Source organism: Brassica napus, unplaced genomic scaffold (assembly GCF_020379485.1).
Source record: "Brassica napus cultivar Da-Ae unplaced genomic scaffold, Da-Ae ScsIHWf_2745;HRSCAF=3512, whole genome shotgun sequence".
In the NCBI taxonomy this organism is placed as follows: Eukaryota; Viridiplantae; Streptophyta; class Magnoliopsida; order Brassicales; family Brassicaceae; genus Brassica; species Brassica napus.
Genome location: NW_026016022.1, coordinates 23,109 through 30,946, shown reverse-complemented (window position 1 = coordinate 30,946; position 7,838 = coordinate 23,109). Strand labels below are relative to the sequence as shown.

The following is a 7,838-nucleotide window of genomic DNA, read 5'->3' as shown; positions in this document are numbered from 1 at the left end:
TAAATGGAAGTTGGTGTTAATAATAGAATATTGCATGATGAAAGTGCCATGGCTTATTTAAATTTTTGTTTGTATACGTGAGATATTGGACATTTTTGTTAGAGAAAAATTTTGTAAGACAAATCCATTCAAAATAACAAGCTATAATCAATATTTTGTTTCTTTGTATTTTACTCTCTAAAACACTTATAAATCTATTCAAATCCAAATTCAAATCAAATGCTTAATCAAATCCTTACTATTGAATAACACCTAATTTTGAAATCTATTTTAAAATCATATAACCAATAACAATGAATTTGAATACAGATTTTAAAATCATAGAACAATAACACTAGATTTTGCTTGGATTTTCAAATCCATTGAAATCATAGAACCAATAACACCCCCTAAACTAGGGACATTACCCCGCACAAACGCGGAGTTGTGGATAGAGTTCTTGTATCATCTTAATATTTGTTAGGATATTGTAGTTGTGAATTTTGCGTTTTAAGTTCTTTTCAAGTCTTTTTATTGTTATAGGTTAGAGTTGTGATGATGAACTGTGTATGCATTGTTCTCCACTTATCAATGACTAAACTGTGTTAATAATGTGATTGATATAGTTCGTGTTGTTGTTTGTTGTGTCATTGAGACTTATTGTTTGTTTGCCTTTTTAATTGGTTTCTTGTAGTGTTGAGAGTACATAAATTATATTGCTATTTTCGGAAATTTCATTTTATAGATAAATATTGTAGATTTAGGTTTGTGATTTAAAATTAAGATAACTAGACTATTTGTGGACAGATCAATACTCTTAAGAATTTTTCATCAATATGTTGTATTTTTAAATAATTTCTTAAAAACTGATTTTTGGAAAGTTTTCATTTTTTAGAGAATATTGTAGATTTGGGTTTGTGAATCAAAAATTAGGATAAGAAGAATATTTGTGGATAGATGAGTATTATTTAAGAATTTTTCATCAATGTGTTGTATTTTTAAGTAATTTTCTTAAAAACTGCTTTTTTGGAAAGTTTTCATTTTATTGATAAATGTTGTAGATTTGGTGTTGTGATTTAAAAATTAGGATAAAAAGAATATTTGTGGATAGATGAGTATTATTTAAGAATTTTCGTCAACGTGTTGTATTTTTAAATAATTTCTTAAAAACTGCTATTTTTGGAAAATTTTCATTTTATAGATAAATATTGTAGATTTAGGTTTGTGATTTAAAAATTAGGATAACTAGACTATTTGTGGACAGATCAATACTCTTTAAAATTTTTTTATCAATATGTTGTATTTTTAAATAATTTTTCTAAAAACTGCAATTTTTGGAAAGTTTTTATTTTTTAGAGAAATATTGTAGATTTGGGTTTGTGATTTAAAAATTAGGATAACAAGAATATTTTTGGATAGATGAATATTATGTAAGATTTTTTCATCAATGTATTGTATATTTTAAATAATTTTCTTAAAAAACTGCTATTTTGGAAAGTTTTCATTTTTAGAAACATATTGTAGATTTGGTTTTGTGATTTAAAAATTAGGATAACAAGAATATTTGTGGATAGATGATTATTATTTAAGAATTTTTCATCAACGTGTTGTATTTTTAAGTAATTTTCTTACAAAAATGCTATTTTTGGAAAGTTTTCATTTTATTGATAATTGTTGCAGATCCACAAAATCTTCACTTCCTTTTCTTTTTCCTCTCTATGTAGGTCAAACATCTGTTCATAGAAAGCATCAAGATCTCTCACACTCCTCTCTCTCCTCCCTTGTAAGCCGGTGAGCCGGTCGACGATCCAGCCGCCGTTTGGGAAAAAATCCGAGGCAGAGAAGCTCCAAGAAACAAAAATGCCTCGTTGATGAACTTGTCGAATCTATCGCTGTTGAGTACAGTTTCATGGAAACTCACACCAAATGCTGCCCTGCAAATCACGCCAACGGTTAAAGAAAGAAACTTCTCGCTCAAGTTAACTGGTGTTTTCTCTTGAGCTGATTTGGTGACTATGTCTATCAGCTTCTTGACTTCCTCGTCCCTGATGGGTTGCATCGTGTGAACTCGTTTAGGACTAAAGACTTCTTGCACACACAGTTTCTTAACTTCTTTCCAGTAATCATCATAGGGAGCAAAAGCAATGTCCAGATAATTGTAAGAGAGCTCTCTTGGCCCTGAGAAATGATCCTATATGTGAATAAAGAAAATTTTTGTAGTATGTGTTGAGTGAGTGTCATGGTACCTGCTAAGCTTGGACGGCTACAACAATGGAGGTCATGAATTTTCAGAGCTTGTTTAGCTGTTTCAGAGGAAGATAGTACTACAGTTGGGATGCTTCCAAGCTTCAGAAACATAACAGGACCATACTCTTTGGAGAGTTTCCACAGGGATTGATGCGGTAACTCCCCGAGCTGGTGTAAGTTTCCGATGATCGGTAAACCAGGAGGAGATGGTGGTCGTCGTTGCTGCTTCTTGCGTTTAAAGGCGGCGAGAAGAAGGATAGTGACGAAGAGAAGTGATAGAAACCAAATAGTAGCCATTTAGTTTTCCTAAAAATGATGATGATAATGATGAAGGAGACTTGTGATTTATATATACACATTTTTAGCATTTGTGTCTCTGCTTTCAACTTCTGTTTTTTTTTTTTTTCCTTCACTTTCAACCCTTTAAAAGAAACTAATATAGTTGAAACTTGAGAATACATTATAAATTCTAATTTTTACCAAAAAAACTAATACTCTCTTCAATTCCAAGTTTATACTAATTTGAAATATAAGACAAGACGTTAATATAATATTTTGAAGTCTTAAGTTATTAACTAATATAATTAAAGTTTATATAAAAATAAATAAAAATATTAGATTAATTATTTTCAGTATAAAAATTATCTCTGTTTCTATCACTTCAAAATATTCTGTTTTATCAAAACATGTATATTCTAAAATACGTAAGTGTCCCAATACAACAAAAACACCAAATAATCTAATACAAAATAGATCAAAAATTAATTCTATGAAGTCTAATTTATATGTAGAATTGTATGAATACAACTTAAATAAATTATCAATTAAAAATATGAATCTAAGAAAAATTATTTTTGACAAAAAAAAAATTTAAATTATTAACTGCATAGATTAAATATAATAGTTTCAATATCATTAATTTGTAAAACAAATTTTGTATACACAAAAGAGAAAACAAGGCGCCTTCTGAATTGCAAACCTTCATTAGTATTAGTATATGTTTATTGGTTATAACTAATTAACTTACATAAATATGAATCCAAATATACGACGCCGACGATGAAAAGAATAGAAATTGATGAGCAGAGGACAAGGCCAAAAAACACATGAATCACGTGCGACAAAGTTAGCTGAGCTAAACTACCTTTTCATAGTAGGATTTAGTCGAATGGCTTGATCAGAGGTCAATAAGTGAAGAGTTTGGAATTCTATTACTTTTTTTGTCATCTAGTAGATTATATTAAAACATAAAATGAAGTATAATAATTAGCAAAAACATCAGTCTTTCCAAAGCCAAGAGCCATCAAAATTCCTTCGGAGCCATGAGTGAGAAAAGAGCATACTCCTTCCAAAATACAACAAGAGATAAACAAACTAATTGGACAAAAACACTAGAGCCTAAAATACACAGAAATTAAGTAAGCGAATACTCAAATTTCCGACGAGTCTTAGATTCGTGAACCCGAAACTATGATTGCAACTTGAAAGAAAGACCTAAAAAATCTCCAACTTAAAAGATATGGAACCATACCATTAGCTCCAAGGCAGGCCTGAAGATCATCTATCCACTGAAACATAAAGCAAGTTGGTGAAGACCTTGAAATGGCTCAGCGGCACGCAGAACCTACACCCGTTCCAACCGAAGCAGAACACTATTAGCACCATAATCTAAAACTTAAAACTAAAATAGATGCAATAAAATCAATCAGTTTTAAACCTAATTAGAACAAAAACTAATTGTGGTTTATTTTAGACGAATATGTAAAACTCAATGTACCCAAACAATGGGTAAGTGAATCGATCAAGGTTCTTATATTCAAAATCAGAGGCCTAACTAATCATAGATTTATTATTATTAGAATAGTCTTCTATTTATTTGTATGCATGTAATTACAAACGATTAAAAACTAACACAAAGTGGAAAAAATTAATAAATTATTACGATTTTTTTTTATAACGCTGATTTATTAGGACATTACATTTATGAGAAACATTACATAGATGATTCGACAACCGACAATACTACAGGTTTTATGAAGATCTACGCGTAACTGCATCATCTGAGCCATCCTATGAAGATTTCTTCTGTCGTCTTCATTAATAAATCGCTCTCTCCGAGACTTGAAAACTAGATTTTCCTGTAATCTGCAAGAAATTGCATAGTCCTGGATGTAGAAGTCTTTAAACCTTAACCAGTAGACTACGGTGCTTCCACAATTATTACGATTTAGTTTGGTCAAAAATATTTCTATACATGCATAAATTTTCAAAAGATTACCGATTATGTTCACTTGTGCAACTCCAAACCGACAACACCTTTCTAATTATTTCCCAAAATGACATATATCAAATTATACGTAATTTTACAAAAATAAATATATATTATGAATTCAAAACAATTAACTAAATTAAATGCAAAAAAAAAGTTAATCTAGTTTTAAAATATTTAGATACATGAAACTTTGATGGTTTAATTGAGATGAACAAAGCCAGTTTCATATAACCCAAAAGGTATTTGTTATGTTTGTATAAAGCAAAAAATCATATGTTTGTTATAAAAATTCATATTTTCCATACATATAAATTGTAAAATAATTTAAAACCTATAAAAATAAAAAAAAAATATGAGTTAATTAATTATTATAAATTATATATTTGAAGATACATATATTATGCATCCAGGACCGGCTTAGGTACTAGGGCAGGGGGGGCGTGGGCCCAGGGGGCGTGGGCCCAGGGCCCAATTTGGTTTTTGCATAATTAGTGTTAAAATGGGGCTCGATTTTAAAGAAAAAAAATTAAAAAAAGAGGTTCAAAAATTTTAAATTATCCATAAAGTATATGTAATTTTTTTTTGAAATTTCTTTTTGTCCAAGGGCCCATAAATTACTTGAGCCGGCCCTGTATGCATCAACACGGAAAAAATCATTTAGTACACTATATAGAACTAACAAAACTCTCGAAGACATGGTGATATAACCAGTCTTAAAAAATCATGATCAGAGTCATTAACAAACAGACTTGTACAAAGCTGCTCATAATGAAATATAAGCGATATATTGATAGTTTCGGACATGACTGCAAACCATAACTTAGAGAGTCTTTTTAACACTTTTTCATTAAAAAGATTGGGGAATTACAAGAACAGAGGACCATACAATAATAGAACAGAGAAAAGGATCAGCTCTAATCTAGACATATCACATAGATCTTAAGGCTACAAAAAGAGATGCTTTAACCAAGATAGATATCCTGCAGCAATGTAAGATTGAAACCGGTCCTCTTGAATTACACTATCAGCAATAAGAAAAGCAACTTTGATATCACAGCATTTCAGAAATTGAACCCGCCAATCCAAAAAATCATTAAGCTGAAGACAGATCCTATCTGGATAGAATTTGAGAGAGGGCCAAGCAGAAGGTTTAGTAACTGCAGTAATTAGATCATGGTCTTCACTTGCAAAAGTAATCGAATAAAAATGGAGACTTTTGTGGCTTTCAATTGCCCATAACCAACTTTCAAAAAGAAGCATCCATACGGCTGATAATCCCCGAGAAAGATCTTCTACTATGCAATAGAACCTTCCCCTCATTGTTCATGAGGACCCAAGAGGCACCACTTTCATTTTGTACTTGTTCCAAGCATAACCAGTGTCGTATTTGAGCAAATCTAAAAGGGTAGGTTTCCAACTAAATATGATTCTCTTCTTTCTTTCAAGATCAATAGATTTTTTCTTTTCTATTGACTTAATAATAAACCAGTGATTAACCTCCTCTTTAACTTTGCTAAGAAGGTTTGGTGCTCTTGTTACACTCCCTTCGAAGAAATAGGAGTTTCTGTTCTTCCAAATACTCCAGATGATCTAAGGGCCAGCTCTTCTTATGTTCAAAGGGATAGAGAGGGTTTCTCTTGCTTTCAGAACATAGAAGATGTTGTAGTAAACCGAGGAAGACGAGAAACCTAAAAGATGCATAGGAAAGTTATTGGTAGCCCAATATTGCCTAGCCAAAGTGCAAGTGAATAGCAGATGATTTATAGACTCTCTTTCCAAACCGCAGATCTGACATCTTGTATCAATCACAGAAAGAGCTCCACTAACTGCTTCCCAAACAAATATTTTGATCTTATTTGTTTATTATTTCGAAAGCTTTAAATAGATATATTTTTGAGTTTTTTTATATTTAATTCAAAAAATAAATGTTTTAATAATTTGTTATGAGATTTTAAAATCTAGTCCTGTTCGTTTGTACATCTAGATGTCTTATCCAGATGCTTCATCTGAATGCAGCTCTGTTCGTTTTTTTAACTTGTATCTGCATCTAGGTGGACTTGTTAATAAAATGACTAAAATATATTTTTTTATGTTTCGACGAAAAAAAGGCATTTTTACGGTTTTGGCGAAAATACGTTTTTATGGGTGTGGCGGAAAATACGTTTCTCGGTTTGTCGTAAAAGTACGTTTGCTTGCGGTTTTGGCGGAAAATGTGTTTTTGACGAAAAAATGCGTTTTGCGGGTTTGACGGGAAAAGTTTTTTTTCGCGATTTTGGCAGGAAAATGCAATTTGCGGTTTTGGCGGGAAATGTGCATTTTTGCGTTTTTACGGTAAAAGTGTATTATTGCATTTTTGGCGGAAAATATTTTTTGCGGTTTCGGTGGGCAAATGCGTTTTCCGGTTTTGGCGGAAAAAATATGTTTCTCGGTTTTGGCGGGAAAATACGTTTTTCCGATTCTGGTGGGAAAATGCGTTTTTTTCCGGTTTTGGCGGAAAAAATACGTTTTTCTGATTTTGGTGGAAAATATGTTTTCCGGTTTTGACGGGAAAATACGTTTTTTGGTTTTGGCGGAAAAATGTTTTTTCCGGTTTTGTCGGGAAAATAAGTTATTCAATTTTTGGCGGAAAAATACATTTTTCCGGTTTTGGTGGAAATGCGTTTTTCCGGTTTTGGCGGAATATTGTTTTTCTGTTTTGGCGGGAAAATGCTTTTTCCAGTTTTGGCAGGAAAATACGTTTTTTCGGTTTTGGCGGGAATATACGTTTTTCAGTTTTGGCGGGAAAATGCGTTTTTCCAGTTTCGGTGGAAAAATTGTGTGTTTCCGATTTCGGCGGAAAAATGTATTTTTCCAGTTTTGGCGAGAAAATGCAAAAAGTTAGAATTTACGGGTTTGAAAATAATATTTTGACTTTAAAAGGTTATTTTTGTCATTTATCATTGTGGACTGAATTAGATGCATTTCTTTCAGATGCACCATCAAAATTCATCTACATTTAGGTGAAAATTTAAGATGGATTTTTAAAAATTCTGAATATAGCATTATAATATACAAAATGAACATTGATTTGCGTCTTCGCCCACATGGCAAACGAACAACACATCTTTACGAAAGTGAAAGTAAAGAGAACAGAGGCCGAGGCCCAAAGGTTTTAAGCATCAGCCCAAAAGTTCAATACTAAAATAAACCCGCATTAAGGGCCAATGTGCCAGTACAAATCATATCATGTATATAATGAGAGAGTTTTCTATTTTCAACATCAGCGGCTTCTAAAATAATATGGGCCCACCAAGAATGATAAACGAAGACTTCATCGATCATCCCTGGATTTATATTTGCG

General features: G+C 31.7%; 1 pseudogene; it reads right to left on the bottom strand.

Moving 5' to 3' along the window:
• Positions 1–1,635: 1,635 nt before the first annotated feature.
• On the bottom strand, positions 1,636–2,562 carry LOC125602113 (annotated as a pseudogene).
• Positions 2,563–7,838: the final 5,276 nt, after the last annotated feature.